Here is an 11438-nt window from a genome sequence, read left to right on the forward strand (position 1 = left end):
CTGTAGCAGCCATATAGAGGAGATGTCACTCACAGTCAGAGGAGATGTTACCCGTCAAACACAGAGATGTCACCTATATTCTCATATATCACCTGTAGAAGCCATATAGAGGAGATGTCACTCACAATCAGAGAAGATGTCACCCGTCCTACACAGAGATGTCACCTATACACTCATACATCACCTGTAGCCTGTCACCTGTACCAGCCATATAGAGGAGGTGTCACTCACAGTCAGAGGAGATGTCACCCGTCACACACAGAGATGTCACCTATACACTCATATATCACCTGTAGCCTGTCACCTGTAGCAGCCATATAGAGGAGGTGTCACTCACAGTCAGAGGAGATGTCACCCTTCACACACAGAGATGTCACCCTTACACTCATATATCACCTGTATCAGCCATACAGAGAAGATGTCACTCACAGTCAGAGGAGATGTCACCCGTCACATACAGAAATGTCCCCTATACACTCATAAATCACCTGTAGCCTGTCAACTGTAGCAGCCATATAGAGGAGGTGTCACTCACAGTCAGAGGAGATGTCATCCGTCACACACAGAGATGTCACCTATACACTCATATATCACCTGTAGCCTGTCACCTGTAGCAGCCATATAGAGGAGGTGTCACTCACAGTCAGAGGAGATGTCACCCGTCACACACAGAGATGTCACCTATACACTCATATATCACCTGTAGCCTGTCACCTGTATCAGCCATATAGAGCAGATGTCACTCACAGTCAGAGGAGATGTCACTCACAGTCAGAGGAGATGTCACCTGTCACACAGAGAGATATAACCTATACACTCATATATCACCTGTAGCAGCCATATAGAGGAGATGTCACTCACAATCAGAGAAGATGTCACCAGTCCTACACAGAGATGTCACCTATACACTCATACATCACCTGTAGCCTGTCACCTGTACCAGCCATATAGAGGAGGTGTCACTCACAGTCAGAGGAGATGTCACCCGTCACACACAGAGATGTCACCTATACACTCATATATCACCTGTAGCCTGTCACCTGTAGCAGCCATATAGAGGAGGTGTCACTCACAGTCAGAGATGTCACCCTTCACACACAGAGATGTCACCCTTACACTCATATATCACCTGTACCAGCCATACAGAGAAGATGTCACTCACAGTCAGAGGAGATGTCACCCGTCACACACAGAGATGTCACCTATACACTCATAAATCACCTGTAGCCTGTCAACTGTAGCAGCCATATAGAGGAGGTGTCACTCACAGTCAGAGGAGATGTCATCCGTCACACACAGAGATGTCACCTATACACTCATATATCACCTGTAGCCTGTCACCTGTAGCAGCCATATAGAGGAGGTGTCACTCACAGTCAGAGGAGATGTCACCCGTCACACACAGAGATGTCACCTAAACACTCATATATCACCTGTAGCCTGTCACCTGTATCAGCCATATAGAGCAGATGTCACTCACAGTCAGAGGAGATGTCACCTGTCACACAGAGAGATATAACCTATACACTCATATATCACCTGTAGCAGCCATATAGAGGAGATGTCACTCACAATCAGAGAAGATGTCACCCGTCCTACACAGAGATGTCACCTATACACTCATACATCACCTGTAGCCTGTCACCTGTAGCAGCCATATAGAGGAGGTGTCACTCACAGTCAGAGATGATGTCATCCGTCACACACAGAGATGTCACCTATACACTCATATATCACCTGTAGCCTGTCACCTATATCAGCCATACAGAGGAGATGTCACTCACAGTCAGAGATGTCACCCGACACACACAGAGATGTCACCCTTACACTCATATATCACCTGTAGCCTGTCACCTGTATCAGCTATATAGCGGAGATGTCACTAACAGTCAGAGGAGATGTCACCCATCACACACAGAGATGTCACCCTTACACTCATATATCACCTGTAGCCTGTCACCTGTATCAGCTATATAGCGGAGATGTCACTAACAGTCAGAGGAGATGTCACCCATCACACACAGAGATGTCACCTATACACTTATATATCACCTGTAGAAGCCATACAGAGGAGATGTCACTCACAGTCAGAGGAGATGTCACCCATCACGCACAGAGATGTCACCTATAAACTCATATATCACCTGTAGCAGCCATATAGAGGAGATGTTACTCACAGTCAGAGGAGATGTCACCCATCACACACAGAGATGTCACCTATAAACTCATATATCACATGTAGCAGCCATTCAGAGAAGATGTCACTAACAGTCAGAGGAGATGTCACCCATCACACACAGAGATGTCACCTATACACTTATATATCACCTGTAGCCTGTCACCTGTAGAAGCCATATAGAGGAGATGTCACTCACAGTCAGAGGAGATGTCACCCATCACACACAGAGATGTCACCTATACACTCATATATCACCTGTAGCCTGTCACCTGTAGCAGCCATACAGAGGAGATGTCACTCACAGTAAGAGGAGATGTCACCTGTCACACACAGAGATGTCACCGATACACTTATATATCACCTGTAGCCTGTCACCTGTAGAAGCCATATAGAGGAGATGTCACTCACAGTCAGAGGAGATGTCACCCGTCACACACAGAGATGTCACCTATACACTCATATATCACCTGTAGCCTGTCACCTGTATCAGCCATACAGAGGAGATGTCACTCACACTCAGAGATGTCACCCGACACACACAGAGATGTCACCCTTACACTCATATATCACCTGTAGCCTGTCACCTGTATCAGCTATATAGCGGAGATGTCACTAACAGTCAGAGGAGATGTCACCCATCACACACAGAGATGTCACCTATACACTTATATATCACCTGTAGCCTGTCACCTGTAGAAGCCATATAGAGGAGATGTCACTCACAGTCAGAGGAGATGTCACCCATCACACACAGAGATGTCACCTATACACTCATATATCACCTGTAGCCTGTCACCTGTAGCAGCCATATAGAGGAGGTGTCACTCACAGTCAGAGGAGATGTCACCCGTCACACACAGAGATGTCACCTATACACTCATATATCACCTGTAGCCTGTCACCTGTATCAGCCATATAGAGCAGATGTCACTCACAGTCAGAGGAGATGTCACCCATCACACACAGAGATGTCACCTATACACTCATATATCACCTGTAGCCTGTCACCTGTAGCAGCCATACAGAGGAGATGTCACTCACAGTCAGAGGAGATGTCACCCGTCACACACAGAGATGTCACCTATACACTCATATATCACCTGTAGCCTGTCACCTGTAGCAGCCATACAGAGGAGATGTCACTCACATTCAGAGGAGATGTCACCCGTCACACACAGAGATGTCACCCATACACTCATATATCACCTGTAGAAGCCATACAGAGGAGATGTCACTCACAGTCAGAGGAGATGTCACCCATCACACACAGAGATGTCACCTATACACTCATATATCACCTGTAGAAACCATTCAGAGGAGATGTCACTCACAGTCAGAGGAGATGTCACCCATCACACACAGAGATGTCACCTATACACTCATATATCACCTGTAGAAGCCATATAGAGGAGATGTCACTCACAGTCAGAGGAGATGTCACCCATCACACACAGAGATGTCACCTATATACTCATATATCACCTGTAGCAGCCATACAGAGGAGATGTCACTCACAGTCAGAGGAGATGTCACCCATCACAAACAGCTAAGATATTCTCACATACTTTTCAGTTGACATCAGTGTAGATCAACCTGTATGAACAAGACAATGACATCAGCGGGCTAATCCCAGACAGCCAGGGGGCAGCACATCCACCACACCTGTATGACCCCCACATATAACCCTACAGAGGACCCCATGGGGGATGGGAAACATCTAGTCACATGGATCACTAAGCACATTGATGGACAGGATGATTGTACTTAAATCGGAGTGAAAAGCTACTTGCGTTAAACCATGGATAAATGTTACATTTTTAGTATACAAATTTTGTTTAATTGATAGGAGTAGTATGGTTGTACAGTGATGTGTGTGATAGTTGTAGTGCGGTTGTACAGTGATGTGTGTGATAGTAGTAGTGCGGTTGTACAGTGATGTGTGTGATAGGAGAAGTGCAGTTGTACAGTGATGTGTGTGATAGTAGTAGTGCAGTTGTACAGTGATGTGTGTGATAGTAGTAGTGCGGTTGTACAGTGATGTGTGTGATAGGAGTAGTGCGGTTGTACAGTGATGTGTGTGATAGTTGTAGTGCGGTTGTACAGTGATGTGTGTGATAGGAGTAGTGCGGTTGTATAGTGATGTGTGTGATAGGAGTAGTGCGGTTGTACAGTGATGTGTGTGATAGGAGTAGTGAGGTTGTACAGTGATGTGTGTGATAGTAGTAGTGTGGTTGTACAGTGATGTGTGTGAAAGGAGTAGTGTGGTTGTACAGTGATGTGTGTGATAGGAGTAGTGCGGTTGTACAGTGATGTGTGTGATAGTAGTAGTGCGGGTGTACAGTGATGTGTGTGATAGTAGTAGTGCGGATATACAGTAATGTGTGTGACAGTAGTAGTGAGGTTGTAAAGTGATGTGTGTGATAGTAGTAGTGTGGTTGTACAGTGATGTGTGTGATAGTAGTAGTGCGGTTGTACAGTGATGTGTGTGATAGGAGTAGTGCGGTTGTACAGTGATGTGTGTGATAGTAGTAGTGCGGTTGTACAGTGATGTGTGTGATAGTAGTAGTGCGGTTGTATAGTGATGTGTGTGATAGTAGTAGTGCGGTTGTACAGTGATGTGTGTGATTGTAGTAGTGCGGTTGTACAGTGATGTGTGTGATAGTAATAGTGCGGTTGTACAGTGACGTGTGTGATAGTAGTAGTATGGTTGTACAGTGATGTGTGTGATAGTAGTAGTGAGGTTGTACAGTGATGTGTGTGATAGTAGTAGTGTGGTTGTACAGTGATGTGTGTGATAGTATTAGTGCGGTTGTACAGTAATGTGTGTGATTGTAGTAGTGCGGTTGTACAGTGTAGTAGTGCGGGTGTACAGTGATGTGTGTGATAGGAGTAGTGCGGTTGTACAGTGATGTGTGTGATAGTAGTAGTGCGGTTGTACAGTGATGTGTGTGATAGTAGTAGTGCGGTTGTATAGTGATGTGTGTGATAGTAGTAGTGTGGTTGTATAGTAATGTGAGTGATAGTAGTAGTGCGGTTGTACAATGATGTGTGTGATAGTAGTAGTGCAGGTGTACAGTGATGTGTGTGATAGTAGTAGTATGGTTGTACAGTGATGTGTGTGATAGTAGTAGTGTGGTTGTACAGTGATGTGTGTGATAGTAGTAGTGCGGATGTAAAGTAATAAGTGTGACAGTAGTAGTGTGGTTGTAAAGTGATGTGTGTGATAGTAATAGTGCAGTTGTACAGTGATGTGTGTGATTGTAGTAGTGCGGTTGTACAGTGATGTGTGTGATAGTAATAGTGCAGTTGTACAGTGATGTGTGTGACTGTAGTAGTGCGGTTGTACAGTGATGTGTGTGATAGTTGTAGTGCGGTTGTACAGTGATGTGTGTGATAGTAGTAGTGCGGTTGTACAGTGATGTGTGTGATAGGAGTAGTGCAGTTGTACAGTGATGTGTGTGATAGTAGTAGTGCGGTTGTACAGTGATGTGTGTGATAGTAGTAGTGCGGTTGTACAGTGATGTGTGTGATAGTAATAGTGCAGTTGTACAGTGATGTGTGTGATTGTAGTAGTGCGGTTGTACAGTGATGTGTGTGATAGGAGTAGTGAGGTTGTACAGTGATGTGTGTGATAGTAATAGTGCAGATGTACAGTAATGTGTGTGATAGTAGTAGTGTGGTTGTACAGTGATGTGTGTGATAGTAGTAGTGCGGTTGTACAGTGATGTGTGTGATAGGAGTAGTGCGGTTGTACAGTGATGTGTGTGATAGTAGTAGTGCAGTTGTACAGTGATGTGTGTGATTGTAGTAGTGCGGTTGTACAGTGATGTGTGTGATAGTAATAGTGCAGTTGTACAGTGATGTGTGTGACTGTAGTAGTGCGGTTGTACAGTGATGTGTGTGATAGTTGTAGTGCGGTTGTACAGTGATGTGTGTGATAGTAGTAGTGCGGTTGTACAGTGATGTGTGTGATAGGAGTAGTGCAGTTGTACAGTGATGTGTGTGATAGTAGTAGTGCGGTTGTACAGTGATGTGTGTGATAGTAGTAGTGCGGTTGTACAGTGATGTGTGTGATAGTAATAGTGCAGTTGTACAGTGATGTGTGTGATTGTAGTAGTGCGGTTGTACAGTGATGTGTGTGATAGGAGTAGTGAGGTTGTACAGTGATGTGTGTGATAGTAATAGTGCAGATGTACAGTAATGTGTGTGATAGTAGTAGTGTGGTTGTACAGTGATGTGTGTGATAGTAGTAGTGCGGTTGTACAGTGATGTGTGTGATAGTAGTAGTGCGGTTGTACAGTGATGTGTGTGATAGGAGTAGTGCGGTTGTACAGTGATGTGTGTGATAGTAGTAGTGCGGTTGTACAGTGATGTGTGTGATAGGAGTAGTGCAGTTGTACAGTGATGTGTGTGATAGTAGTAGTGCGGTTGTACAGTGATGTGTGTGATAGTAGTAGTGCGGTTGTACAGTGATGTGTGTGATAGTAATAGTGCAGTTGTACAGTGATGTGTGTGATTGTAGTAGTGCGGTTGTACAGTGATATGTGTGATAGGAGTAGTGCAGTTGTACAGTGATGTGTGTGATAGTAGTAGTGTGGTTGTACAGTGATGTGCGTGATTGTAGTAATGTGGTTGTACAGTGATGTGTGTGATAGTAGTAGTGCGGTTGTACAGTGATGTGTGTGATTGTAGTAGTGCGGGTGTACACTGATGTGTGTGATTGTAGTAGTGCGGTTCTACAGTGATGTGTGTGATAGTAGTAGTGCGGTTGTACAGTGATGTGTGTGATAGAAGTAGTGCGGTTGTACAGTGATGTGTGTGATTGTAGTAATGTGGTTGTACAGTGATGTGTGTGATAGTAGTAGTGCGGTTGTACAGTGATGTGCGTGATTGTAGTAATGTGGTTGTACAGTGATGTGTGTGATAGTAGTAGTGCGGTTGTACAGTGATGTGTGTGATTGTAGTAGTGCGGGTGTACACTGATGTGTGTGATAGTAGTAGTGCGGTTGTACAGTGATGTGTGTGATAGTAGTAGTGCGGTTGTACAGTGATGTGTGTGATTGTAGTAATGTGGTTGTACAGTGATGTGTGTGATAGTAGTAGTGCGGTTGTACAGTGATGTGTGTGATAGGAGTAGTGAGGTTGTACAGTGATGTGTGTGATAGTAGTAGTGTGGTTGTATAGTGATGTGTGTGATAGTAGTAGTGCGGTTGTACACTGATGTATGTGATTGTAGTATTGTGGTTGTACACTGATGTGTGTGATTGTAGTAGTGTGGTTGTACAGTGATGTGTGTGAAAGTAGTAGTGCGGTTGTACAATGATGTGTGTGATAGTAGTAGTGCGGTTGTATAGTGATGTGTGTGATAGTAGTAGTGCAGTTGTATAGTGATGTGTGTGATAGTACTAGTGCGGTTGTACACTGATGTGTGTGATGGTAGTAGTGCAGATGTACAGTGATGTGTGTGATAGTAGTAGTGTGGTTGTACAGTGATGTGTGTGATAGTAGTAGTGTGGTTGTACAATGATGTGTGTGATAGTAGTAGTGTGGTTGTCCAGTGATGTGTGTGATAGTAGTAGTATGGTTGTACAGTGATGTGTGTGATAGGAGTAGTGCAGTTGTACAGTGATGTGTGTGATAGTAGTAGTGCGGTTGTACAATGATGTGTGTGATAGTAGTAGTGTGGATGTACAGTGATGTGTGTGATTGTAGTAGTATGGTTGTACAGTGATGTGTGTGATAGTAGTAGTGCGGTTGTACAATGATGTGTGTGATAGTAGTAGTGTGGTTGTACAGTGATGTGTGTGATTGTAGTAGTATGGTTGTACAGTGATGTGTGTGATAGTAGTAGTGCGGTTGTACAGTGATGTGTGTGATTGTAGTAGTGTGGTTGTATAGTGATGTGTGTGATAGTAGTAGTGCGGTTGTACAGTGATGTGTGTGATAGTAATAATGCAGTTGTACAGTGATGTGTGTGATTGTAGTAGTGCGGTTGTACAGTGATGTGTGTGATAGGAGTAGTGAGGTTGTACAGTGATGTGTGTGATAGTAATAGTGCAGATGTACACTGATGTATGTGATTGTAGTAGTGCGGGTGTACACTGATGTGTGTGATTGTAGTAGTGCGGTTCTACAGTGATGTGTGTGATAGTAGTAGTGCGGTTGTACAGTGATGTGTGTGATAGAAGTAGTGCGGTTGTACAGTGATGTGTGTGATTGTAGTAATGTGGTTGTACAGTGATGTGTGTGATAGTAGTAGTGCGGTTGTACAGTGATGTGCGTGATTGTAGTAATGTGGTTGTACAGTGATGTGTGTGATAGTAGTAGTGCGGTTGTACAGTGATGTGTGTGTTTGTAGTAGTGCGGGTGTACACTGATGTGTGTGATAGTAGTAGTGCGGTTGTACAGTGATGTGTGTGATAGTAGTAGTGCGGTTGTACAGTGATGTGTGTGATTGTAGTAATGTGGTTGTACAGTGATGTGTGTGATAGTAGTAGTGCGGTTGTACAGTGATGTGTGTGATAGGAGTAGTGAGGTTGTACAGTGATGTGTGTGATAGTAGTAGTGTGGTTGTATAGTGATGTGTGTGATAGTAGTAGTGCGGTTGTACACTGATGTATGTGATTGTAGTATTGTGGTTGTACACTGATGTGTGTGATTGTAGTAGTGTGGTTGTACAGTGATGTGTGTGATAGTAGTAGTGCGGTTGTACAATGATGTGTGTGATAGTAGTAGTGCGGTTGTATAGTGATGTGTGTGATAGTAGTAGTGCAGTTGTATAGTGATGTGTGTGATAGTACTAGTGCGGTTGTACACTGATGTGTGTGATGGTAGTAGTGCAGATGTACAGTGATGTGTGTGATAGTAGTAGTGTGGTTGTACAGTGATGTGTGTGATAGTAGTAGTGTGGTTGTACAATGATGTGTGTGATAGTAGTAGTGTGGTTGTCCAGTGATGTGTGTGATAGTAGTAGTATGGTTGTACAGTGATGTGTGTGATAGGAGTAGTGCAGTTGTACAGTGATGTGTGTGATAGTAGTAGTGCGGTTGTACAATGATGTGTGTGATAGTAGTAGTGTGGTTGTACAGTGATGTGTGTGATTGTAGTAGTATGGTTGTACAGTGATGTGTGTGATAGTAGTAGTGCGGTTGTACAATGATGTGTGTGATAGTAGTAGTGTGGTTGTACAGTGATGTGTGTGATTGTAGTAGTATGGTTGTACAGTGATGTGTGTGATAGTAGTAGTGCGGTTGTACAGTGATGTGTGTGATTGTAGTAGTGTGGTTGTATAGTGATGTGTGTGATAGTAGTAGTGCGGTTGTACAGTGATGTGTGCGATAGTAGTAGTGCGTGTGTACAGTGATGTGTGTGATTGTAGTAGTGCGGTTGTACAGTGATGTGTGTGATAGAAGTAGTGCGGTTGTACAGTGATAAGTGTGATTGTAGTAGTGTGGTTGTACAGTGATGTGTGTGATAGTAGTAGTGCGGTTGTACAGTGATGTGTGTGATAGTAGTAGTGCGGTTGTACAGTGATGTGTGTGATAGTAGTAGTGCGGTTCTACAGTGATGTGTGTGATAGTAGTAGTGCAGTTGTACAGTGATGTGTGTGATAGGAGTAGTGCGGTTGTACAGTGATGTGTGTGATTGTAGTAGTGTGGTTGTAAACTGATGTGTGTGATTGTAGTAGTGTGGTTGTACAGTGATGTGTGTGATAGGAGTAGTGCGGTTGTACAGTGCTGTGTGTGATTGTAGTAGTGAGGTTGTACAGTGATGTGTGTGATAGTAGTAGTGCGGTTGTACACTGATGTGTGTGATAGTAGTAGTGCGGTTGTATAGTGATGTGTGTGATAGTAGTAGTGTGGTTGTACAGTGATGTGTGTGTGATAGTAGTAGTGCGGTTGAACAGTGATGTGTGTGACTGTAGTAGTGCAGTTGTACAGTGATGTGTGTGATAGTAGTAGTGCGGGTGTACAGTGATGTGTGTGATAGTAGTAGTGCGGTTGTACAGTGATGTGTGTGATAGTAGTAGTGCGGGTGTACAGTGATGTGTGTGATAGTAGTAGTGCGGTTGTACAGTGATGTGTGTGATAGTAGTAGTGCAGTTGTACAGTGATGTGTGTGATAGGAGTAGTGCAGTTGTACAGTAATGTGTGTGATAGTAGTAGTGTGGTTGTACAGTGATGTGTGTGATAGTAGTAGTGTGGTTGTACAGTGATGTGTTTGAAAGTAGTAGTGCGGTTGTACAGTGATGTGTGTGATAGTAGTAGTGAGGTTGAACAGTGATGTGTGTGATAGTAGTAGTGCGGTTGTACAGTGATGTGTGTGATACTAGTAGTGCGGTTGTACAGTGATGTGTGTGATAGTAGTAGTGCGGTTGTACAGTGATGTGTGTGATAGTAGTAGTGCGGTTGTACAGTGATGTGTGTGATAGTAGTAGTGTGGTTGTACAGTGATGTGTGTGATAGTAGTAGTGCGGATGTACAGTAATGTGTGTGATAGTAGTAGTGCGGTTGTACAGTGATGTGTGTGATAGTAGTAGAGTGGTTGTACATTGATGTGTGTGATTGTAGTAGTGTGGTTGTACAGTGATGTGTGTGATAGGAGTAGCGCGGATGTACAGTGATGTGTGTGATAGAAGTAGTGCAGTTGTACAGTGATAAGTGTGATTGTAGTAGTGTGATTGTACAGTGATGTGTGTGATAGGAGTAGTGCGGTTGTACAGTGATGTGTGTGATAGTAGTAGTGCGGTTGTACAGTGATGTGTGTGATAGTAGTAGTGCGGTTGTACAGTGATGTGTGTGATAGTAATAGAGCGGTTGTACAGTGATGTGTGTGATAGTAATAGTGCGGTTGTACAGTGATGTGTGTGATAGTAGTAGTGTGGTTGTACAGTGATGTGCGTGATTGTAGTAATGTGGTTGTACAGTGATGTGTGTGATAGTAGTAGTGCGGTTGTACAGTGATGTGTGTGATTGTAGTAGTGCGGGTGTACACTGATGTGTGTGATTGTAGTAGTGCGGTTCTACAGTGATGTGTGTGATAGTAGTAGTGCGGTTGTACAGTGATGTGTGTGATAGAAGTAGTGCGGTTGTACAGTGATGTGTGTGATTGTAGTAATGTGGTTGTACAGTGATGTGTGTGATAGTAGTAGTGCGGTTGTACAGTGATGTGCGTGATTGTAGTAATGTGGTTGTACAGTGATGTGTGTGATAGTAGTAGTGCGGTTGTACAGTGATGTGTGTGATTGTAGTAGTGCGGG

The sequence above is a fragment of the Leptodactylus fuscus genome, unplaced genomic scaffold, assembly GCF_031893055.1.
Source record: "Leptodactylus fuscus isolate aLepFus1 unplaced genomic scaffold, aLepFus1.hap2 HAP2_SCAFFOLD_271, whole genome shotgun sequence".
Lineage (NCBI taxonomy): Eukaryota > Metazoa > Chordata > Amphibia > Anura > Leptodactylidae > Leptodactylus > Leptodactylus fuscus.